Source organism: Ascaphus truei, chromosome 5, assembly GCF_040206685.1.
Source record: "Ascaphus truei isolate aAscTru1 chromosome 5, aAscTru1.hap1, whole genome shotgun sequence".
NCBI lineage: Eukaryota > Metazoa > Chordata > Amphibia > Anura > Ascaphidae > Ascaphus > Ascaphus truei.
This window is the reverse complement of record NC_134487.1, coordinates 234,505,737-234,531,922: the sequence shown is the minus strand read 5'-3', so window position 1 is coordinate 234,531,922 and position 26,186 is coordinate 234,505,737.

Genomic DNA, 26,186 nt, shown 5'->3' with positions numbered 1-26,186 from the left:
TTACACGGCGATAGAGGAGACCAGGAGGGTAATGGGTACCTTTTTTGTTCAAAAGGTCACTCCAGAAACCGCTGCCTCTGCCATGCCGCCACCAGATACCCCTGAACATCCTACCCCGGGGTTGGAAGTGGAGGTTTTAGTGGACCCCCTCGTGGAAACACCGAAGTGGGAACCCACTCTAGAACTGAGAGAGACCCCCGCAGGGGAGGGTGAGGGTCTTGAGCCTTTCAGTCAAGAGGAGCTTAGGGAGTTGGGGCTCAGTGAGGAGTCTTCTGGCACCGTGGAGTCGGTGGACTCTTTGACCCCTGTTATCCCTGCCAAGGAGCTAGATGCTTTCCTAGAGGATACCCTCTGCAAGCATAAAAACTTTAAGGTGAAGTTGGCCCTTGAGAAGTGGAAAGATGCCTCGGTCATTCTCCACTCTCTCGGAGTTTACATCAGGGCCAACCACAAGGCCAAAATCTCTGGGGCTATCCATATTCGGGTCCTGAAGTTTGAAAAAGTGATGCGAGACCACGTAAAGGCTTCTCAGGGTATAGTACCCTGAGCACCTGTGGGGAACCAAAAAACTCCTGATTACCAATGGCGTTAAGCATCGGTACGCTAAATGTTAACGGCTGTAAGGATGGGTTTCGCAGGTTCCAGGTACTCTCCTTCTTGCAGAAGGGGAAGTATTCTGTGAGTTTCCTGCAGGAAACCCATACCACTCCAGAGGCTGAAGCCAGCTGGCATTTGGAGTGGCGAGGCAGTGTCTTCTTCAGCCATCTCACTTCAACATCTAGTGGGGTGGTGACCCTGTTCTCTGAGTCCTTTCAACCAGAGCTGCTGCTTGCCAAAGCTGTTGTTCCAGGTCGCCTGTTGCATATCAGGGTCCGACACGAGGACTACACGTTTAATTTCCTGAACGTGTATGCTCCTGCCACCGGACCCCTGAGAAGGCAGTTCTTCGTCAGAATGTCTGAATACCTGGAGACAGTCGACGCGGACGAATACGTGGTGCTCGGGGGTGATTTTAACTGTACCCTCGAGGCTCGGAAGGACCGGAATGGTCAGGAGCCACACCCGTGTTCTGCGTCGGCCTTGCGCCTTGCGGGAGGTCATCACCCGCTACTCCTTGGTAGACGTCTGGCGAGAACAACATCCTGAGGCATCCACTGAGTTCACCTATGTTAGGGTGTTTTAGGGGTGAACGGATGTCCTGGTCCCGGATCGACAGACTGTATATTTCCAGCCACAGCCTGTCGCGAGCCCAGTCCAGTGCCATTAGGCTGGCGCCTTTTTCGGACCACAATTGTGCGTCCGTGACGCTGATGCTGCTACCTGCAGCACCTTCGGCCGCTTATTGGCATTTCAACAATTCGTTGTTGGAGGACAAGGGGTTTGCGACGTCGGTCAGAGACTTTTGGATGGCCTGGAGAGGTTGCAGGTCAGACTTTGCCACGTTAGAGCAGTGGTGGGACGTGGGCAAGGTTCATCTTCGCCTCGTATGTCAGGAGTACACCAGAGGTGCCAGCGGGCGGCGCGATGCTGAGATCGAGTCCCTCAGGGAGGAGGTGCTCGATCTCGAGAAGCAGCTGTCTGTGGCGGGAGACCAATACCTGCAGAGTATGTACATGGAGAGGAAGTGCGCTCTCCGGGAATTGGAAGATCGGAGAGCTCGGGGGGCGTATGTGCGATCCCGCATCAACTTCCTTCGAGAGATGGATCGCGGGTCGCGCCTCTTCTACACGCTGGAGAAAAAGAGGGGAAACCGTAGACATATCACATGCCTGTTGGCAGAGGACGGTACCCCTCTGACTGACCCGGAGAGCATCCGGGACAGAACCCGGAGATTCTATGTAGATCTTTTCTCTCCGGAGTCCATCCAGCCAGATAAATGCAGGGTCTTATGGGAGGGGCTTCCCACGGTCGGTGAGGATGGAAGGGAGCGGCTTGAGTTACCTTTGACTCTGGCCGAGCTCTCTGAAGCCCTCAGTCTCATGTCCCGCGGAAAAGCGCCGGGGCTAGACGGGCTGACTGTGGAGTTCTTCCGGTTTTTCTGGGAGATGCTGGGACCTGATTTCACCGAGGTCCTAGCCGAAGCCCTGGAGATCGGTGAGATGCCACTTTCGTGTCGGCGGGCAATACTGTCTTTGCTGCCGAAGAAGGGGGATCTCCGTCAGATCTCTAATTGGCGACCGGTCTCACTGCTCAGCACGGACTATAAGATCGTAGCCAAAGCGCTTTCGCTGAGGCTCAAGTCCGTACTGGCAGAGGTGATTCACCCGGACCAGTCCTATACTGTCCCGGGCCGGAGCATTCATGACAACATTTTTCTGGTCCGGGACCTGATGCATTACGCACAGAGGACTGGTCTATCACTCGCCTTCCTGTCCCTAGATCAGGAGAAGGCGTTTGACAGAGTGGATCACCGTTACCTTATGCAGACCCTGCGGGCGTTTGGCTTCGGCCCACAATTTGTGGGCTTTCTCCAGATGCTGTACGCTTCTGCAGAGTGTCTGGTGAAGATTAACTGGTCCCTGACGGCACCTTTTGTGTTTGGTCGGGGAGTGCGTCAAGGGTGCCCCCTGTCTGGGCAACTGTACGCGCTGGCCATTGAGCCCTTCCTCTGCCTACTGAGGAAGAGGCTTACCGGGCTGGTGCTGCGGGAGCCCGACATGCGGGTAGTCCTGTCGGCTTATGCCGATGATGTGCTCCTCGTGGCCCAGGACCTAGATGATCTAGAGCGGGCACAGGAGTGTCAAAAGGTCTACACCGCGGCCTCTTCTGCTCGAATCAACTGGTCCAAGTGCTCCGGCATCTTGGTGGGTCCCTTAAAGGTGGACTCTTTGTCCCCCACGTTTCGTAATATCTCGTGGGGGAGCGATACTCTCAAGTATCTGGGAGTCTACCTGTCTGCTGCAGAGGACCCTGCCCCAGAAAACTTCAGTGATCTTGAAGAACGGGTCATTGCTCATCTGGGGTCATGGGTGTATCTGTCGAGAATGCTTTCCCTTAGGGGAAGAACCCTGGTGATTAATCAGCTAGTGGCCAGTCAGCTTTGGCACCGGCTGATAGCCATGGGTCCGACCCCCGAATTTATCAACAAGATCCAGAGGAAGTTGATGGATTTTCTCTGGATGGGGAAGCATTGGGTCTCTGTGGGAGTTGCGTGTCTCCCTTTGGAGGAGGGTGGACAGGGAGTGGTGTGTGTCCGCTCCCAGTTACACACTTTCCGCCTCCAATACCTGCAGAGATACCTATTCGCAGATCCGTCTCCGCAGTGGTGCCAGCTGGCAACCTTTTTCTTTCGCCAGCTGCGCAATATGAGGTATGACCGGCAACTCTTTTTCATCAGGCCCGAGGGTTTAGGTAGAAACCTCTCGGAGCTGCCGGCATACTACCGGGACTTACTGAAGGCCTGGAAACTGGTCTCCGCGACCAGGAAGAAGCAGGCGGTGGGGATTGATTTCCTCGCCGAGCCCCTGCTGTATAATCCGGCAGTGGGGGCTCGGATGTTGGATTCACCCTCTATTTGCCGCCGGCTAATCCTGGCGCAGGTGACCAGAGTCGGGGATCTCCTGGACTATGAGCGGCGGGATTGGGTAGGGGCAGAGGTGCTCGCGCCCCGTATGGATCTGCGTTCTGCCCGCGTCCCTCGTCGTTTGATCCAGGAGATTAAAGATGCCATACACCCCGACTCCCGCACCTTCATTGAGGGGGTATTGCAGACCGGAAAGCCTTGTCATCCTATCAACTTCGGCTCTCCGAATCTTTGCATAGAACCAAGGTCACGGCAACCCCCTCGGGCTCTTCTCTCCCCCAACCTCAGCAAGTTGGGGGAAATGTCCCCGGCATGTTTCCGCGGCATGCCGAGGAAAGTCCTGTATTCTCTGGTGCTCCATATAGTGCATTACCTCGCCCTTGTCACCCGCCCAGACACCATCTGGAGGCGGGTATTCCCAGCGAACGAGGATGAGAGACCCCGGTGGAGGGAACTCTATTCATCTTTGGTTCCCCGTCCCGCCGGGGATTTGAGTTGGAGTGTCCTCCACGGAGCACTGAGCACAGGAGAGTATTTGGCACACTTCACGGACTCCCCCGCCACCTGTCCCTTCTGTGGCGAGCGGGAGTCCGTATATCACATTTATTCGAGTTGTGCCAGACTGCAACCCCTCTTTTCCTTCTTGAGGAGCTTGCTCCTGCTGTTCTGGTTGCACTTCTCACCTCATCTTTTTATTTTTGGGTGCCCAGTGTCCCGGGACAATAAGCCTAGGGATCTCCTGGTCAACCTGCTCCTGGCATTGGCTAAGGTAGCCATTTGTAAAACCAGGAAGCAGTGTTTGGAGGGGGGGGTCCCGACAAACATCGTGGTCATGTTCCGGGCGCTGGTGCACTCCCGTATTCGGGCAGAGTACTCGTACGCCGAGTCTACTGGGACGGTTTCAGAGTTTGCCTCCCAGTGGGCGTTAGGCGGGGTGCTTTGCTCGGTATCCACCAATCAGGGTTCTTCAGATTTAACCCTTCTGTTTTAAGTGCACTTCATCAGTGCACTTGTTGGGTTCATTTCATTTTTGTTTGACTGGTTTATCTTTGTTCTACTTGGTAACAAGTAGAATTGCTGTTCAACTGAATTGGCCGGCTTCGCCGGCCAATCAGTTTCAAACCAGATCAAAATAGATTCCCCTCTCACAGAGGTAAAAGGAAGGGTTCTGCATAGGCCCTGTTTTCCTGTGTGAAGCTGTGCTGGGGCCTGCTTCTCTTCCACTCAGAGTTCCCAGGCAATTGCTGAAGAATCAGGTTGTATTCTTTCTTTTTTTCTTTTATTCTTTATTTTTTGGTATACTTTGGTGTGGATCTGTGGGGGAGTATACTGTGAGTATACAGTGGTTTTTGTAGAGGGTTTGGGTGTTTTTTTTCAGGTTTAAAAACCGTTTTTGTTTTCACCCAGAGGCTGCTGTATTTCAACCCAGCAAAGCTGCAATTTGGCTGGCAGGAATTGCAGTCTCAACCCCTCTCCCCTCCCCCACCTCTGGTTGTTTTTTACTTCCAGTTTTCAATTTAATTTAAAGCCTGATTTCTTTCTTTTTCATTTGCAATTGAGAGCTCTGTGTCTTACTTTAAAACCTTCTTTTTTGTGTGTGGTTTCTTATAAGAGAGAGAGAGTTAAATAATTAAAGGGAGAAAGAGAAGATTACAGCAGGTTTTAAAAGCTGTTTTTCATTCCCTCCCTGTGCAGAGAGATAGTTAATTGGTTCTTAAAAGAAACAGTTACCTCCCTGCATCTCTCTCCCTAAGCACTATTTCCTCCCCTTACTTAGAGGCTTATTTCATCATGCCTGGGGGGAACAGGACTAGTGCAGCAACAGGGGCCACACCTGGACATCGGACTCCTAAAACTGGGGCCCCTAGGAGTAACAACCATAGCCCAAGGCCTGGTACTTCCAGTGCCCTGGCCACACCTCCCCCAGCTCCTCTTGTCAGTTTAACCCCTGCAGTCCCAGGTTCAACTTGGGTGCAGGTGGCAGCTGCAGGCGTCGGCCCCGGCAATAACAATTCTGGGGCCACACCCTGTCTGAGCAGGAAGCTTGGGGTGAGGTGCCCAATGTCACCTGGCCTTAGCATGGAGATTTATGTTAGGGCTGTGGCAGACGTTGTGGGTCCCTCTGCTGTGGTGGCGGCCAGCAAGATGTACGGGAAGGGCATTTTCTTTCTCCGTACGCTGGCTGCCACGCACACCCTGGTGCAGAAAGGCATCAGTGTAGGGGGGACCTACATCCCCTTAGAGCCCATGGAGGGGTTAGGCACTAGGATTATTCTCTCCAATGTGCCCCCCTTCATCCCAGATAGCCTCATGCGGCTGCACCTGCAAGTCCTGGGAGACATTAAGTCTCCCATAACAAAAATTCCGCTGGGCTGCAGGGATAGAGCGCTGAGGCACGTGCTCTCATTTAGGCGGCAGGTACAAGTGCAGCTGCCGGGGAGCACAGAATCTGTGGAGGGTTCTTTTAGGGTGCCATACGAGGGCATAATGTACACAGTGTTCTATGGCACGGAGGGAATTAGATGTTATCTGTGCAAGGAGCTGGGGCACACTCGTAGGAGTTGCCCCAAAGGGAACAGAGGACCTATCCCAACTCCTACACCCACCCCTCCCTCTGCCAAGACACCCCGTACCGCTGTGCCCACCACAGCGGGGCCCTCAGGGGCCCAGGTCCCTCCTGGGACCACAAGAGATGTTGCTGTCCCATCTGGAACAGTGACTTCTGTACCTCTCCCTGGAGAGCGGAGAGAAGGAGAGGGGGTCGCCCTGGAGCGACCACCCTCTGTTATCACTGTCTCCCCCCAAGGGGAAATACCTTGTGCCACTGTGCCCACCGCGGTGGAGCCCTTGGGGGCCCAGCCCCCCCCCCCTGGGACCACAGCAGATGTTGCTGCCCCATCTCGGGCGGTGACATCTGCACCTCTCCCCCAAAGAAAGAGGGAGAAAGGAAAGCCCTTGAGGGCCCAGGCCCCCCCTGGGACCACAGAAGATGTCACTGGCCCATCTCAAACAGTGACATCTGAACCTCTCCCCAAAGAACAGAGGGAGAAGGAATAGACTTCAAGGGCCCAGGTCCCCCCTGGGATCATAGAAGATGTCACTGCCTCAACTCAAACAGTGACATCTGAACCTCTCCCCCCTACAAAGAGGGAGAAAGGAAAAGTCACCCCACAACAGTCACCCTCTGTTGTCGCTGTCCCCCCCCAAGAACACCTTACCCCCAATTTAAGCACCGTACAGAGTGTGGGGGAGCAGGAGGAAGCTCCTGTTATGGAGGTAGCGGCACTCTCTCCTGGGGAATCAATCCCCAGAAAGAGGAAATTTAAAACAAATAAGAGGGTGATTGAGGAGGCAGAGGAGGGTGAACCGTATTACGTTTACTCTCTGAAGTCTCTGAAGCGGAACGTAACATCAGTTCCGCAAAAGGTGGTCCTGTCCGGCCCACTGGTTACGATTAGCCAGTGTAAACCGGATCCTACACACGTACAGCCCCCCCCCCTCGAATTTCTGGAGGGAATACAACTGAAGGTACCCAGCGTCTCTGGGGTGGAAGGCCAAAATGCTCAGCAGCATGAGGCCTTGCCCATAGATATAGACGTTGGGGTGCCTCTCAACGCCCCTCCCGGTTGGAGAGCATCCCCAGGAGAATTGTGCTTCGGTGAATTTGCCTTGCTGAATGCACCTATCTTTGGAGCCAGCCAAGATCCCCCTCCGGTTGTACCGCCTTCGAGTGTCGCACCTGAGGCGGAGTCAGGTTTTGCGTCACCAGAAGTAGGGGATGGGCTAGGGCTGACCCCCATGGTTGAGGATGGAGAGGGGGAGGCAGGTGTAGGTAGGGATGCTTTAGTGAGCACTTCGGATTTCAACTGGAGGCTATCTGACGTGAGCCCTCTTAGTGGGGAGTTTTGGTCTTTGTCAAAGATGACTGCCAGGCTAGACTCTCTCCTTGGGGTGCCTACAGAAGAGTGCCCTCCCGTGATTGAGGCGGGTGCCCCTAACATTCCGTTTACTTACACGGCGATAGAGGAGACCAGGAGGGTAATGGGTACCTTTTTTGTTCAAAAGGTCACTCCAGAAACCGCTGCCTCTGCCATGCCGCCACCAGATACCCCTGAACATCCTACCCCGGGGTTGGAAGTGGAGGTTTTAGTGGACCCCCTCGTGGAAACACCGAAGTGGGAACCCACTCTAGGACTGAGAGAGACCCCCGCAGGGGAGGGTGAGGGTCTTGAGCCTTTCAGTCAAGAGGAGCTTAGGGAGTTGGGGCTCAGTGAGGAGTCTTCTGGCACCGTGGAGTCGGTGGACTCTTTGACCCCTGTTATCCCTGCCAAGGAGCTAGATGCTTTCCTAGAGGATACCCTCTGCAAGCATAAAAACTTTAAGGTGAAGTTGGCCCTTGAGAAGTGGAAAGATGCCTCGGTCATTCTCCACTCTCTCGGAGTTTACATCAGGGCCAACCACAAGGCCAAAATCTCTGGGGCTATCCATATTCGGGTCCTGAAGTTTGAAAAAGTGATGCGAGACCACGTAAAGGCTTCTCAGGGTATAGTACCCTGAGCACCTGTGGGGAACCAAAAAACTCCTGATTACCAATGGCGTTAAGCATCGGTACGCTAAATGTTAACGGCTGTAAGGATGGGTTTCGCAGGTTCCAGGTACTCTCCTTCTTGCAGAAGGGGAAGTATTCTGTGAGTTTCCTGCAGGAAACCCATACCACTCCAGAGGCTGAAGCCAGCTGGCATTTGGAGTGGCGAGGCAGTGTCTTCTTCAGCCATCTCACTTCAACATCTAGTGGGGTGGTGACCCTGTTCTCTGAGTCCTTTCAACCAGAGCTGCTGCTTGCCAAAGCTGTTGTTCCAGGTCGCCTGTTGCATATCAGGGTCCGACACGAGGACTACACGTTTAATTTCCTGAACGTGTATGCTCCTGCCACCGGACCCCTGAGAAGGCAGTTCTTCGTCAGAATGTCTGAATACCTGGAGACAGTCGACGCGGACGAATACGTGGTGCTCGGGGGTGATTTTAACTGTACCCTCGAGGCTCGGAAGGACCGGAATGGTCAGGAGCCACACCCGTGTTCTGCGTCGGCCTTGCGGGAGGTCATCACCCGCTACTCCTTGGTAGACGTCTGGCGAGAACAACATCCTGAGGCATCCACTGAGTTCACCTATGTTAGGGTGTTTAGGGGTGAACGGATGTCCTGGTCCCGGATCGACAGACTGTATATTTCCAGCCACAGCCTGTCGCGAGCCCAGTCCAGTGCCATTAGGCTGGCGCCTTTTTCGGACCACAATTGTGCGTCCGTGACGCTGATGCTGCTACCTGCAGCACCTTCGGCCGCTTATTGGCATTTCAACAATTCGTTGTTGGAGGACAAGGGGTTTGCGACGTCGGTCAGAGACTTTTGGATGGCCTGGAGAGGTTGCAGGTCAGACTTTGCCACGTTAGAGCAGTGGTGGGACGTGGGCAAGGTTCATCTGCGCCTCGTATGTCAGGAGTACACCAGAGGTGCCAGCGGGCGGCGCGATGCTGAGATCGAGGCCCTCAGGGAGGAGGTGCTGGATCTCGAGAAGCGGCTGTCTGTGGCGGGAGACCAATACCTGCAGAGTATGTACATGGAGAGGAAGTGCGCTCTCCGGGAATTGGAAGATCGGAGAGCTCGGGGGGCGTATGTGCGATCCCGCATCAACTTCCTTCGAGAGATGGATCGCGGGTCGCGCCTCTTCTACATGCTGGAGAAAAAGAGGGGAAACCGTAGACATATCACATGCCTGTTGGCAGAGGACGGTACCCCTCTGACTGACCCGGAGAGCATCCGGGACAGAACCCGGAGATTCTATGTAGATCTTTTCTCTCCGGAGTCCATCCAGCCAGATAAATGCAGGGTCTTATGGGAGGGGCTTCCCACGGTCGGTGAGGATGGAAGGGAGCGGCTTGAGTTACCTTTGACTCTGGCCGAGCTCTCTGAAGCCCTCAGTCTCATGTCCCGCGGAAAAGCGCCGGGGCTAGACGGGCTGACTGTGGAGTTCTTCCGGTTTTTCTGGGAGATGCTGGGACCTGATTTCACCGAGGTCCTAGCCGAAGCCCTGGAGGTCGGTGAGATGCCACTTTCGTGTCGGCGGGCAATACTGTCTTTGCTGCCGAAGAAGGGGGATCTCCGTCAGATCTCTAATTGGCGACCGGTCTCACTGCTCAGCACGGACTATAAGATCGTAGCCAAAGCGCTTTCGCTGAGGCTCAAGTCCGTACTGGCAGAGGTGATTCACCCTGACCAGTCCTATACTGTCCCGGGCCGGAGCATTCATGACAACATTTTTCTGGTCCGGGACCTGATGCATTACGCACAGAGGACTGGTCTATCACTCGCCTTCCTGTCCCTAGATCAGGAGAAGGCGTTTGACAGAGTGGATCACCGTTACCTTATGCAGACCCTGCGGGCGTTTGGCTTCGGCCCACAATTTGTGGGCTTTCTCCAGATGCTGTACGCTTCTGCAGAGTGTCTGGTGAAGATTAACTGGTCCCTGACGGCACCTTTTGTGTTTGGTCGGGGAGTGCGTCAGGGGTGCCCCCTGTCTGGGCAACTGTACGCGCTGGCCATTGAGCCCTTCCTCTGCCTACTGAGGAAGAGGCTTACCGGGCTGGTGCTGCGGGAGCCCGACATGCGGGTAGTCCTGTCGGCTTATGCCGATGATGTGCTCCTCGTGGCCCAGGACCTAGATGATCTAGAGCGGGCACAGGAGTGTCAAGAGGTCTACACCGCGGCCTCTTCTGCTCGGATCAACTGGTCCAAGTGCTCCGGCATCTTGGTGGGTCCCTTAAAGGTGGACTCTTTGCCCCCCACGTTTCGTAATATCTCGTGGGGGAGCGATACTCTCAAGTATCTGGGAGTCTACCTGTCTGCTGCAGAGGACCCTGCCCCAGAAAACTTCAGTGATCTTGAAGAACGGGTCATTGCTCGTCTGGGGTCATGGGTGTATCTGTCGAGAATGCTTTCCCTTAGGGGAAGAACCCTGGTGATTAATCAGCTAGTGGCCAGTCAGCTTTGGCACCGGCTGATAGCCATGGGTCCGACCCCCGAATTTATCAACAAGATCCAGAGGAAGTTGATGGATTTTCTCTGGATGGGGAAGCATTGGGTCTCTGTGGGAGTTGCGTGTCTCCCTTTGGAGGAGGGTGGACAGGGAGTGGTGTGTGTCCGCTCCCAGTTACACACTTTCCGCCTCCAATACCTGCAGAGATACCTATTCGCAGATCCGTCTCCGCAGTGGTGCCAGCTGGCAACCTTTTTCTTTCGCCAGCTGCGCAATATGAGGTATGACCGGCAACTCTTTTTCATCAGGCCCGAGGGTTTAGGTAGAAACCTCTCGGAGCTGCCGGCATACTACCGGGACTTACTGAAGGCCTGGAAACTGGTCTCCGCGACCAGGAAGAAACAGGCGGTGGGGATTGATTTCCTCGCCGAGCCCCTGCTGTATAATCCGGCAGTGGGGGCTCGGATGTTGGATTCACCCTCTATTTGCCGCCGGCTAATCCTGGCGCAGGTGACCAGAGTCGGGGATCTCCTGGACTATGAGCGGCGGGATTGGGTAGGGGCAGAGGTGCTCGCGCCCCGTATGGATCTGCGTTCTGCCCGCGTCCCTCGTCGTTTGATCCAGGAGATTAAAGATGCCATACACCCCGACTCCCGCACCTTCATTGAGGGGGTATTGCAGACCGGAAAGCCTTGTCATCCTATCAACTTCGGCTCTCCGAATCTTTGCATAGAACCAAGGTCACGGCAACCCCCTCGGGCTCTTCTCTCCCCCAACCTCAGCAAGTTGGGGGAAATGTCCCCGGCATGTTTCCGCGGCATGCCGAGGAAAGTCCTGTATTCTCTGGTGCTCCATATAGTGCATTACCTCGCCCTTGTCACCCGCCCAGACACCATCTGGAGGCGGGTATTCCCAGCGAACGAGGATGAGAGACCCCGGTGGAGGGAACTCTATTCATCTTTGGTTCCCCGTCCCGCCGGGGATTTGAGTTGGAGAGTCCTCCACGGAGCACTGAGCACAGGAGAGTATTTGGCACACTTCACGGACTCCCCCGCCACCTGTCCCTTCTGTGGCGAGCGGGAGTCCGTATATCACATTTATTCGAGTTGTGCCAGACTGCAACCCCTCTTTTCCTTCTTGAGGAGCTTGCTCCTGCTGTTCTGGTTGCACTTCTCACCTCATCTTTTTATTTTTGGGTGCCCAGTGTCCCGGGACAATAAGCCTAGGGATCTCCTGGTCAACCTGCTCCTGGCATTGGCTAAGGTAGCCATTTGTAAAACCAGGAAGCAGTGTTTGGAGGGGGGGGTCCCGACAAACATCGTGGTCATGTTCCGGGCGCTGGTGCACTCCCGTATTCGGGCAGAGTACTCGTACGCCGAGTCTACTGGGACGGTTTCAGAGTTTGCCTCCCAGTGGGCGTTAGGCGGGGTGCTTTGCTCGGTATCCACCAATCAGGGTTCTTCAGATTTAACCCTTCTGTTTTAAGTGCACTTCATCAGTGCACTTGTTGGGTTCATTTCATTTTTGTTTGACTGGTTTATCTTTGTTCTACTTGGTAACAAGTAGAATTGCTGTTCAACTGAATTGGCCGGCTTCGCCGGCCAATCAGTTTCAAACCAGATCAAAATAGATTCCCCTCTCACAGAGGTAAAAGGAAGGGTTCACAGTGTAGTGTAGGACCTGCATTATTTTGGTTATACCTTGACGTTGGTATGCAGGCTTATGACGCCTTTGGCCAAAGGGTTAACTAAATAACCAATTATTATTATTGAAGTATTTTACTTTATATGTTTTGTCAATTGGATGCAGCATTGGGCACCCCCTGTCTCTTGTTATATACAATTGCCACGCTCAGTAGCTCTCTGGTTGACATAAATATATATTCACTTTGTGGTGGGCGTGGGAGTTTGAGCTTGCTGGGTATCTGTGTTAACCTATGTCTCTTTGGAGGCTGTGGCACCTCCCCCCAGAGCTCACTCCTCCTCCTTCACCCTTTTAACTTGGAAGGTCATTTCACTTGCTGCAGGAACAAGACCCATTATGGTTATTTCCCCTCTCACAGAGGTAAAAGGAAGGGTTCACAGTGTAGTGTAGGACCTGCATTATTTTGGTTATACCTTGACGTTGGTATGCAGGCTTATGACGCCTTTGGCCAAAGGGTTAACTAAATAACCAATTATTATTATTGAAGTATTTTACTTTATATGTTTTGTCAATTGGATGCAGCATTGGGCACCCCCTGTCTCTTGTTATATACAATTGCCACGCTCAGTAGCTCTCTGGTTGACATAAATATATATTCACTTTGTGGTGGGCGTGGGAGTTTGAGCTTGCTGGGTATCTGTGTTAACCTATGTCTCTTTGGAGGCTGTGGCACCTCCCCCCAGAGCTCACTCCTCCTCCTTCACCCTTTTAACTTGGAAGGTCATTTCACTTGCTGCAGGAACAAGACCCATTATGGTTATTTCCCCTCTCACAGAGGTAAAAGGAAGGGTTCACAGTGTAGTGTAGGACCTGCATTATTTTGGTTATACCTTGACGTTGGTATGCAGGCTTATGACGCCTTTGGCCAAAGGGTTAACTAAATAACCAATTATTATTATTGAAGTATTTTACTTTATATGTTTTGTCAATTGGATGCAGCATTGGGCACCCCCTGTCTCTTGTTATATACAATTGCCACGCTCAGTAGCTCTCTGGTTGACATAAATATATATTCACTTTGTGGTGGGCGTGGGAGTTTGAGCTTGCTGGGTATCTGTGTTAACCTATGTCTCTTTGGAGGCTGTGGCACCTCCCCCCAGAGCTCACTCCTCCTCCTTCACCCTTTTAACTTGGAAGGTCATTTCACTTGCTGCAGGAACAAGACCCATTATGGTTATTTCCCCTCTCACAGAGGTAAAAGGAAGGGTTCACAGTGTAGTGTAGGACCTGCATTATTTTGGTTATACCTTGACGTTGGTATGCAGGCTTATGACGCCTTTGGCCAAAGGGTTAACTAAATAACCAATTATTATTATTGAAGTATTTTACTTTATATGTTTTGTCAATTGGATGCAGCATTGGGCACCCCCTGTCTCTTGTTATATACAATTGCCACGCTCAGTAGCTCTCTGGTTGACATAAATATATATTCACTTTGTGGTGGGCGTGGGAGTTTGAGCTTGCTGGGTATCTGTGTTAACCTATGTCTCTTTGGAGGCTGTGGCACCTCCCCCCAGAGCTCACTCCTCCTCCTTCACCCTTTTAACTTGGAAGGTCATTTCACTTGCTGCAGGAACAAGACCCATTATGGTTATTTCCCCTCTCACAGAGGTAAAAGGAAGGGTTCACAGTGTAGTGTAGGACCTGCATTATTTTGGTTATACCTTGACGTTGGTATGCAGGCTTATGACGCCTTTGGCCAAAGGGTTAACTAAATAACCAATTATTATTATTGAAGTATTTTACTTTATATGTTTTGTCAATTGGATGCAGCATTGGGCACCCCCTGTCTCTTGTTATATACAATTGCCACGCTCAGTAGCTCTCTGGTTGACATAAATATATATTCACTTTGTGGTGGGCGTGGGAGTTTGAGCTTGCTGGGTATCTGTGTTAACCTATGTCTCTTTGGAGGCTGTGGCACCTCCCCCCAGAGCTCACTCCTCCTCCTTCACCCTTTTAACTTGGAAGGTCATTTCACTTGCTGCAGGAACAAGACCCATTATGGTTATTTCCCCTCTCACAGAGGTAAAAGGAAGGGTTCACAGTGTAGTGTAGGACCTGCATTATTTTGGTTATACCTTGACGTTGGTATGCAGGCTTATGACGCCTTTGGCCAAAGGGTTAACTAAATAACCAATTATTATTATTGAAGTATTTTACTTTATATGTTTTGTCAATTGGATGCAGCATTGGGCACCCCCTGTCTCTTGTTATATACCTTTGTAACCCTATTCTTAACATTGAATACAGACTATTGGTGAACAATTATCTGTATCCAATCCCTAACGTGGAAACACAGTTTAACCCATGCCGCCAGCTAGTTAGCCCATGCGTACTGGGACACTGAGGGTCATATTTCTGTAGCCCCATAATTAAATCAGGGGCAACGACCAGTCTACCAGATGAAGTATCTGGCAGGATCTTCATTGTTTGTAGGTGTAGATATAACACTTACAAACCACTCCAGTTTGATCCTTCTCCGCCCTCAGGTAAACAGTTAGAGTGGCAGAGTCTTTTGATCAGTACTTAGTTCCTAGTGTTAACAATCAGGGCAGTTAACTTTTGATCACAAGGCTTATGCTAAATCATCCGGCTGCCCTTCCTGACCAATTAGCATAGCAGATGGAGTCTTCATTTTCAGAGCAGATCCAAAATACCATATACACTTTAATATCTTCCCATATTAATAAGTTCCGTTCTGGTGGGCCCAGTGGGTCGAAATTTGCCAGTTTTTAATGCCTACAGTGACTCTACATATTGGCCAAATTTCAACCCTCTGCGACCTCCAGAACCTGAGATACAGAAATGCACTTTAAAACATTTTTAAAATACAGGATTATAATGAAACATGGGAACAGGGGAACATACAGTTTCCTGACATGACAAGGTGTAAGCCACATTCCTGGACCGCAGGTCAGTTAACCCCTTGCCTCCCTGGTGAGGTCAGGGGGTGGTCATATGAGGTGCAACCCCTTTAATACCGGGCCAACCCCCCTCTCCCTCTACAGTGAGTCTGCAGGGAGAGAGTGTCAGGAATCCGCTCCGTGGTTTACTGGTTGCCTTACCTTGCAGACCGGTGCAGTTCTGGAACAGCTCTCCTGATGTTTGCTGCAGCCTGGATTCACTCACCAAAGCTATACACACTCCCTCTGGTATCTACTGCAGCTGTGCAGCCTATCACTGCAACCTAGACTTGCATTCACTCATTGGAGCAGTACCTTCACACCCCCGCTGGGGATTGGCCCGCTGGCCTTTAAGTACTGCTTTCCCATAATTCTCCCTGCCGAGCATAGTCCTTACCGGATGTCACCAACTGTTCTGCCACAAGCTCTTGCTTGTTCTCTTGTGCTGAAGCGGAGGTTTCTCTTACGTCCTTCAGCTTCCTGTTCTCCTGTGCTGAAGCGGAGGTTTCCCTTGCGTCCTTCAGCTTCCTGTTCTCCTGTGCTGAAGCAGAGGTTTCGTCCCTGCGTCCTTCAGCCTCCTGGATTCCTGCTGAAGCAGAGGTTTCGTCCCTGCGTCCTTCAGCCTCCTGGATTCCTGCACTGAAGCGGAGGTTTCGCCCCTGCGTCCTTCAGTCTCCTGGATTCCTGCACTGAAGTGGAGGTTTCCCTGTGTATCTACAGCTTCCTGGTTCCTGGGGCCTACTCTTTCCCTAATCTAGAGAGGCCGTGTCCTGGTTCCTGCGCTGCTACAGAGGATTCCCTAGCCCGCTCAGGACTCTTGCGCTGTAGCACTGGTTAAACCGTGCAGCTAGGCGGTGTGTAAATCTGGTCTGTCTTCCACCTCCTGAGACCAGTACCATGGGCCATGGTTGCCGCACGCGCAGAGGCCACCCCCGCGCTCCTAAGCTGAAGCGGTGTTTTCCTGACTCCCTGTTGCCGAACGCCTACTTGGACAATGTTTATTCTGATGTCTCCTGTCCTGACCCTGGCTTGTACAACGACGATGCTGTCTTCTCCAATCCTGACCCAGCTACGTACGACTATGAACTGCGCAATCCGGATCAGCCTGCGAGGTTTAAGGTCGGTGCTTTTACAACCCTACCTCAGCCACACGGTCCGACCCGAGTTTGTGGCGAGCACAACCGTGACAGTATGCTCGGCCCCACAAACTCGGACCGTCCTGTGGTGAGGGTTGGTAAGTTTCTGTCTGAACTCCTGTCCCGGCCTGCAGACCAGTCCCAGTACCTATGCGAAATACTACCTCGGATGGAAGATCCGTTTATGTTTGAAGGTTTAACCCCTTTGCAAAAAAAATGCCGTAAGGATCTCATTATGAAGGCTTACTGCCTCAAGGACTTAAGACAGCTTCTGGCCGCTAGTGTTCACTTCCCTGATTCCCCTTTATCCTGGGATAATGTGAACCCTGTGAAACTGGCCAACGCCCGTAATACACTCCATGCCCTGGCCTTATCATTGGACATTCACGTAGTACCAGAGGACCCTCTCCTCATGTTGGCTCACGCACAAAACATACTCTGTATACTTTCCATAACATTGGACATTTGCATAAGAGAACAGGATTCCCTCCTCGCCAGCTGCGCTGACGCTTGGCGGTCCCGCTCTGCTGCCAGTCCTGTCGCTAAACCTGGGGACATACCTCCCTCTCCAGGAAATGACAAAACTGTCCCACTAGCATTGCTCCCCAACGTAGTAACTACCACGGTCCCTAGCCCTGATTGTTTGCCCGGGTTCCCTGATTCCAATGATATGTCTACTGTAACCCCAGCCAATCAGGCCTGTGAGGCTTCCCTGTCAGAGAAAGAATCCCTAAGTTCTGTTCCCAGGGTCATTTCTGTATTAACCCCTGTGGGTGAGCTCTCTGAGTTTCCTTTGGTAAATCCCTGTTCTCTGTCAGCCATGGTCACGGCTCTAGCTCCAGAGGAGAAATCCCTTGTCTTCCCCAATTCAGAGAGAAGTCTCCCTATGTTCTACTCTCAGGTATGGTCTGAATTAACCCCTGTAAATTCTTGCTTCCTCCAAGTTAATGCCTTCGTTTTAGCCTCAGAGAGTGAGTCCACAAGTCAGACAGCAGAGGTTGCATTGAAGGACTCCCCTAACCTTACGGATTCCTTAGAAATTCTTTGCTATAAATCCCCTGCTTCAGCTCAAGTTTCCGCAGTCTCGCCTCCGGAGACTTCAGCTAAAGTTCTGGTTCCTGTAAAATGTATTCAGGAGTCAGGTTTTTCCCTAAGCTTGGTCGCAGAGTTCCTCCTCCCAGGTATCTCACTGAACCAGCCTGTCGCCCAGAGAGCGGTGGTCCCTGCTTCAGCCCATAGTCCCCACATTGTGGAATCTGCAGTCATTTCTGGTTTCCCAGACAATCCTTACCAAATACCTACTTCAGAGACCAGTACAGTTAGGTTTAACCCCCGTGTACTGTCTGTGTTCTCCTCCTCTCTAAGTTTAGGATTAAAAGCATACAGTAGTCTGTATGTCTCTCCTGGGGTTCATGTTGTGTTCCCAGGAATGTTTGCTGACACACGGCTTTCTCTCAAAAGTGACGCTTTTTCGTATATACTAGTAAGAAGCCTGCACACTGTTTCCCCTCTCGCTGAATTGTGTCTTACTGACCCTGAGACTCTGAGAGGTAATGATTCTCCTTCAGATTCTGAATCTCTTCCTACAATGGTTATCCTGGCTGGGGGTCCCCCTGATTTCTCTGTCCAGGCTAATCCTTCAGGGTTCAGCATATCTGTAGTCACTCCCTTAGTACTGTCTGAGGTCACCATGCATATATTACAAGTCTTGGGGTTTAAATCTGAGCTATTTAGCTGTCCTGCCTTTGCTGAAACCCAGCCCCTCAGTACTGTGTCTAAATATGCCTCAGCAAACATGGGGTTACTCTGGGAGGAAATTAAAGCTCCTGTCTTAAAGGGTATTTTTTCTCACATGTCCAGCAAATCTAGAACCTCAGTAATTGTTTCTAAGTCACTTAGCAATACATCTGATTTTTTTCTCTAATCAAACCCAGACACCCTCACTATCGGTTAGGAGTCCTGGGATCAGAGATTTTGCACTAGAAAACACACCTATTCCTGTTTTTGTCAGGTTAGGTACCCCTGTGGTTAGGGCCATTGCAGTTTCGGAAAAGACTCCTTGTACTCCTAAGGTGCCTGTCATTAAGAGTTTTCATAGTTCATACTTGCTGCTTGTTGATTCTCAGGTCTCTGTCACTGAGGTACAGACTTCAGCTTCTGATGTTAGCTTGCCTCCCGCCACTACCCTGGCTCTGCCTTTTTCTCAAGCTCCTGATATCAAAATTCCAAGCTCTATTCCTGATTCACTGACAATACTATCTTCCAATGAAGATTTCCCAGTATTGGAGAGCTCTACTGTTGTTTGCTTCTCTGCTCCTGCTAAACCATGGTTTTGTCCCTCGGAATTTTCGGTTGCCCCTGTTATTTCCTCTCAGTTGGAAATACTCTGTACGTATCCCAAGATTTCGGTCCCTATGCCTGGTTTACTGCTTGCCTTGTCACCTTCCATACCAATACCGGGAGAAGCTTCCAACCAGCCTATACCCTTACTAACCATTACCTGGGAGCCTTCTAGAGGAAAAATTCCTCGCAAATTCCAACATGCAGTGGTCAGCCAAGACTTTTTCTGTTACAAAGTACCTCCTGGTGTATTCGATCAACTATCAGGGCCGCTGATCCTAGATTCCGATTCCTTTATTAAAGACTGGGCTTTCAGTGGGGGTTCTTCTGCCGTTTCTGCTCTGGAACTCTCTGGTTCTTCACAGCCCTGGATTTCCAAGACATTTTGCGAGGCGAGCCATGTACCAAGGATGTTTCTTCCATCTATCTCATATCCTAGAACTGTACTCACCAAAGAACTGCTCGTTTACGGATGTTCTTTCCACCTAAGGAATTTTAGGAACAACTCAATGTCCCCAAGACCCATGGATGGCCCTGTCTGGCCGCAGTTCTCACCGGGGGGTGGGGGTACACTAAGGGCTAACCACGAGTCTCTGGACCACGACTCTAACCCCAATCCTAGACGGTTCAGCAACAATTCCCGGTCCTCCAACTCTATGAGTGCTCATGTTCGCCCGGAGGTCTCACGTGAAGGGGGGGATACTGTCAGGAATCCGCTCCGCGGTTTACTGGTTGCCTTACCTTGCAGACCGGTGCAGTTCTGGAACAGCTCTCCTGATGTTTGCTGCAGCCTGGATTCACTCACCAAAGCTATACACACTCCCTCTGGTATCTACTGCAGCTGTGCAGCCTATCACTGCAACCTAGACTTGCATTCACTTATTGGAGCAGTACCTTCACACCCCCGCTGGGGATTGGCCCTCTGGCCTTTAAGTACTGCTTTCCCATAATGCTCCCTGCCGAGCATAGTCCTTACCGGATGTCACCAACTGTTCTGCCACAAGCTCTTGCTTGTTCTCTTGTGCTGAAGTGGAGGTTTCTCTTACGTCCTTCAGCTTCCTGTTCTCCTGTGCTGAAGCGGAGGTTTCCCTTGCATCCTTCAGCTTCCTGTTCTCCTGTGCTGAAGCAGAGGTTTTGTCCCTGCGTCCTTCAGCCTCCTGGATTCCTGCTGAAGCAGAGGTTTCGTCCCTGCGTCCTTCAGCCTCCTGGATTCCTGCACTGAAGCGGAGGTTTCGCCCCTGCGTCCTTCAGTCTCCTGGATTCCTGCACTGAAGCGGAGGTTTCCCTGTGTATCTACAGCTTCCTGGTTCCTGGGGCCTACTCTTTCCCTAATCTAGAGAGGCCGCGTCCTGGTTCCTGCGCTGCTACAGAGGATTCCCTAGCCCGCTCAGGACTCTTGCGCTGTAGCACTGGTTTAACCGTGCAGCTAGGCGGTGTGTAAATCTGGTCTGTCTTCCACCTCCTGAGACCAGTACCATGGGCCATGGTCGCCGCACGCGCAGAGGCCACCCCCGCACTCCTAAGCTGAAGCGGGGTTTTCCTGACTCCCTGTTGCCGAACTCCTACTTGGACAATGTTTATTCTGACGTCTCCTGTCCTGACCCTGGCTTGTACAACGACGATGCTGTCTTCTCCAATCCTGACCCTGCTACGTACGACTATGAACTGCGCAATCCGGATCAGCCTGCGAGGTTTAAGGTCGGTGCTTTTACAACCCTACCTCAGCCACGCGGTCCGACCCGAGTTTGTGGCGAGCACAACCGTGACAGAGAGTCTATGAGGCTATTAGGCTTCAGAGTCTCGGGTGACAGTCTCAGGGGGTATGGTGAGTCTGCAGAGGTGAGACTCTGTTGCAGTATGTGTGTGTGTGTCTGTGTGTGTCACAGTGGAGTAGGTGTGTCCGTGATGTCAGCGTACCTCTTGGCCAATGAGAGCCATGGGGGAGGCAGGGCATGGGCGGGAGGACCGACGGACCAATGAGAATCCCCACATCTACTAACAATCAAACAAATTTCATTTTTATATATATAGATTGGTGTGTGTGTGTGTGTGTGTGTGTGTGTGTGTGTGTGTGTATACATGTAGAGGTATCAGTATCGTGTTAGCCGAGCTTCAATAATCAAAAAATAAATAGATGATACCGTTCTGTGGCTAATGAAATGCTTTTATTTGTGCGAGCTTTCGAGATACACTGATCTCTTCTTCCGGCGATGTTACAATGAATGAAGCAAGCAAAAGCTATACTATAAACAGTGTCTATTGGAATGTTATCTGTGCTGGTCCTTCCCCCGGTGTGGATGTGTTTTATGGCTGGAGGTGTCAAAAGGTTCCTGAAAGCAAGTGATGAAAGAGTGTGTATGTGTATCAGTGTGAATAAAAATGAATGGAGAGCCCACAGTATATACAGTGCTTTACAAAAGGTGTGTGTGGAGTGGGAGTGGATATAAATGGTGTGGGTGGGTGTGGAAATGTGAGAGTTAGTAGCACAACTAAAAGTGTGTGTGGATACTATGTGGTCCCTATTGGTGTATAGGGATGGAAAAACAAGGAGTATAAGTATGTGTGAGAGACAGCTGTGTGTGCATACATATAGCACAGTATGTACAGACATGGCCTATAGCGCTCATGGGAAGAGAGTTCACTTGTGTCAGTAATGACTCATAAAATTTCAATCTCTGTTTAGGCCACTGCTAAGTGTCCCGAACAGTTGCATAAATTTGTATTCATGCAACCGTCTCTCTTTCGGTGTTTTAAGATTACCTTTGAGTATGGCAACCCTCAGATCATTCATCTTATGGCCAGAGTCAGAGAAATGTTCGCCAACAGGACTGTCTCTTGTTCCGCGTGTGATGCTGTGGCGGTGCAGGTTCATTCTCTTGTTTAGCCCCTGCCCTGTCTCACCTATGTATTAGCAACCCCCTGGGCATTTCATGCACATGATGAGGTACACGACATTGCTGGAGGAACAGGTGAACCTTCCTCTGATTGTTAATCTCCTCAGACAGAAAGAAGCACACCTGCAGCCTAATTAAGCAGGAGACCTGAGAGACTGCAGGTTTAAAAGCAGGAAGTGACCCACACACAGAGAGCTTGTTTTTCCACAGGAAGGTGGAGAGAACTCTCCCGGCTGGGAAGCCGTTGCTGTTGATCTGGTCCCCCAGTCCTGCGAGGAGCTAGGCTGCTGGGACCAGCTGGGACCCCAACCCAGGATAAAGATCAAGATCGCTGCGAGGCTGGACATAGCCTGCTCCCCGGAACCGTGTTCCTGTTGCTACTGGAGCGGCAAAACAGATAAGACTTTATTCTTTTACATATCGTTATCCTTTGTGTAGCATGTTTTGGGCATGACCAGGTTAGCTGGCTGTCCTGTTAGTAAGGGCTCAAGAAGTGAGTTAGTGTCCCTAACGGGACTAGGCTTTAATTTTCAAGAAAGTAGTTTCTTAAAAGGACAGTGCACCCGTACTTATTTTGGTTGTGGCTAATAAACCACTAGTGTTTAAAGTTTTCCCATCGTGTCTAGCGTCTTACTGACCCCGCCGCGAGGCCGTCCTGCCATAGTATGTATTTGTAACCATGTATTTGTCATCAAAGCTCTATGCCCAAGACATACTTGAAAACAAGAGGTAACTTGTTGAATAAAATGGGGTTTATTTGGTGAGACATACAAAAAATGACAAACAACATATCTCGCCCAGAACCCCTCATCATCATCTCCCCCAGCACCCCTCATTATCTCCCTCAGTAACCCTCATAATTATCTCCCCCAGCACCCCTCATCATCAACCAGCACCCCTCATCATCAACCACCCCCCTTCATCATCTCCCCCAATCCCTTTCAGCAGTCCCCCCCTTCATAATCTCCCCCAGTCCGTTTCACCAGTCCCCCTCATCATCAACCACCCCCTTCTTCTCCCCCAGTCCCTTTCCGCAGTCCCCCCCTTCATAATCTCCCCCAGTCCGTTTCAGCAGTCCCCATCATCATCAACGACCCCTCCCTTCATCATCTCCCCCAGTCACTTTCAGTAGTCCCCCTCATCATTTCCCCCAGTCCCTTTCACCAGTTCCCCCTTCATCTCCCCCCAGTCCTTTTCAGCAGTCCCCTCCTTCATCATCTCCTCAGTCCCATTCACCAGTCCCCCCCCTCATCTCCACCAGTCCTCCCTTCATCATCTCACCCAGTCCCTTCTCTTGCTGTGCACCCCAAAACTGGAACAATTTATCGGAGACTCTCACAGCTGCCACCAGTCTAAGTTCTTTCAAAACTAAAGCTGTCTCACATTTTAATCTAGTCTGTCACTGTTACATACATCTATAACATATATTATCTTTAAAATGTAATGTCTTGTATATAATGTATAACCCTATTCACTTAATGTAGCTACTGAAATTGGCCCGAATATAGTATGGCCTCGCACATAATATGACCTTAAAGTTTTGAAGGTGTTCTACATGAAAAATAAAAAGTGTTAGGCTGCGCATATAATACGAGTACAGTTTTCGGAAGGACATTTTTAGGGAAAAAACATAGCACTATATTCAGGGCAATACGGTATGTATTTGTAACCATGTATTTGTCATCAAAACTCTATGCCCAAGACATACTTGAAAACGAGAGGTGACTCTCAATGTAGTACTTCCTGGTAAAACATTTTATAAATAATATGCACACACACACCATCAATGCATCATAGACACAGACACGCACACTCACACACATCATCCATGCATCATATATACACACCCATTAAAGCATGATATACATACAAACACACAAAACAACATCAATGCATCATATATACACACATACACCATCAATGCATCTTATACATATAAACACCCACCCACACACACCATCCATGCATTATAATACAGGCATACCCCGGTTTAAGGACACTCACTTTAAGTACACTCGCGAGTAAGGACATATCGCCCAAGAGGCAAACGGCAGCTCACGCATGCGCCTGTCAGCACGTCCTGAACAGCAATACCGGCTCCCTACCTGTACCGAAGCTGTGCGCAAGCAGGGAGACTATAGAGCTTGTTACAAATGTTTTATTTACATCATTTATGCATGTATATGACGATTGCAGTACAGTACATGCATCGATAAGTGGAAAAAAGGTAGTGCTTCACTTTAAGTACATTTTCGCTTAACATACATGCTCCGGTCCCATTGCGTACGTTAATGCGGGGTATGCCTGTATATATATATTATATATATGTCGTGGGTGTACCCCTAAGGTACTATAACTACTGGTACTGCTGTCACCTGTGAGGCTAACAAGAGGCCTGAACCTCCGCCACTGGGAGCCTGGGGTGTACTTAGACTCGGTGCAGCACCTCCACTGATGAGGGATCCCAGCGTGGTGGGAGTGTGCCCTCACCAGACCAATCATGCAGTAAATACACACAATGGAATGAAACAATATTTACTAATCAGCATACTATCCTTGGCATACAGTATCATTAGCATAACATCACATAACATTGCATCACCCTGAATGCATACAATCCCACCAGCCCACATGTCCATCATTGCATCACCCTCTGTCCTTGGTGTACCAATGTGCCAGGGCACTTAACCGCTGAGTGTCCACCAGCTATAGAGTTAATGTGAATGTGGTGGATAGCGCTTCCCTGTGTTGGGGCCCGTTGGTGCACTTAAGATACTACCTTCCTGGTTATTGTCCTAACCAGGATAATCCTTGAATGATCAGCAGCTCCGCAACGTGATCCCACGACGCACTGCGCTGCTCTCTGCAGGAATGGATACACACACTGACTCCCCAGGGGAGGGATACCCAGCCGGATGATCCCTTTGTAAATAGTCCTTGCTATGGAGTCAGAAACTCATTCAGCTGCACGCTGAAGTGACAGTCAGGCACTGTCCTGAATCATCTCTCTCTCTCTATGAGTACCGTGAAGGAGTCCCTGTCTTAAGGCAGTTCCCTACACCAAGAAATTACTTATCTACAGTGTCTCAGGGGACTAACTGGGCCCTGGGGGTATGCCGCTCTCCTAGCCCCTGGAGCACTGCTCCGTGGACCTAACCTGCACCTTCAGGTTCCTGGTCTTGAATCCTCACTTCCTCTCCCAGCAGGCAGTAGTCTTTCCTTCCTTGTGAAGCAGTACAGCCATCTCATTGGCTCTTGTGTGTCACTAGGCAGCTTTCTCCCTGGGCATCATGGGAGTTGTAGTCTCTGTGCTGCACAATTAACATTGGGACAGCGTGCACATAGGACACTGCGCCTGCGCGATTCTAATGGCCGCCGCGACCTTGCCCCACTCATGCGCAACCTTTCAGGGCTCTTCCCGACCCTTGCAGCTTCTGCGCATGCGCGCACGCCTAACATGGCGGCGCCCTGAGGCGAGAACTACCGGCAACTCTATTCACCCTGCATACATACTGAGGGTAAGGAGGGGGGGGAATGGTGCGCGGGGAGACCGGAGGGTACCTGGCCTAATCCTCCCCCTGGTGAAAACCTCAACGACCCCGCTTGAACTAACACATACACAACAACATTAAATAATTAAAAAATGCAGTTCAGTGTACAACTTAACGATCAACTTTAAACGAGATTGTACATTTCTACAAACATATTAATCACAGAGGCTAGCTTGGCTTTTGCTGGCTGCTGAGACTCATAGTGAGGTAGCCGTAATGAATCATAAGCCACTCTATTGGCAGGGCGTCTCACTCGCTGACTTTTGCGAGTCTCAGTCTACATCTCTTCATCTTGAAATCTTAAGCTTGAGTCCTGGACTCTTGAGCAGAAGGTGAACCAGTTTGGAATAAGTCTCTTTGTGACTGAACATTGTCTCTGTTGGTCACAAAACTCCGGCTATTCGGATTTAACTGTGAACTTGATGACTCGCCGGTTACCGGCACTTGAGGCGCAGGCCCATTACCCATTGCTCCTTTGAGAGGTGCCCACCAATCACTGTTGGAAGTGCCTTCCAGAGGATCTTGAGTTGTCTCTGCTGATGAACTTGAATTCTCCATAGACTCTTCAGGCTCACTAACGCTTTCTAATGTTTCTGCTTCTGGGTCACTTTCTCCCAGTTGTGGGATAGGCAACAAATGATTTCTGTGTCAAACCTTTACCCTGCCATTCACGTCACGTATGCGATAGACAGGGAGGCCGGGCATTTGAGACTCTACTTGGAAGGGCCCCTCTCTCCAACGATCAGCCCGCTTATGCTTGCCGGGAATCACTAAGTTGCGTAGGAGAACTGCGTCTCCAGGTTTGAGATCTCGGAAACAGACTTTGTGGTCATACCTCCTTTTATTATTCGCATTCAGTCTCGCAGTGGCTCTTTCTGCCAACTGATAGGCCCGATGCAGACTATCCTGGAGTCTTCTCACATATTGATAATGAGCCACATTAGGTACCCCATCGGTAGATACCCACAGGCGGATATCGACCGGCAATCTAGCTTCTCTCCCAAACATCATGAAATATGGGGTGTACCCCGTGGACTCATGTCTAGTACAATTGTAGGCATGCACCAATGCCTCCACATGTTTACTCCATTCTACTTTTTG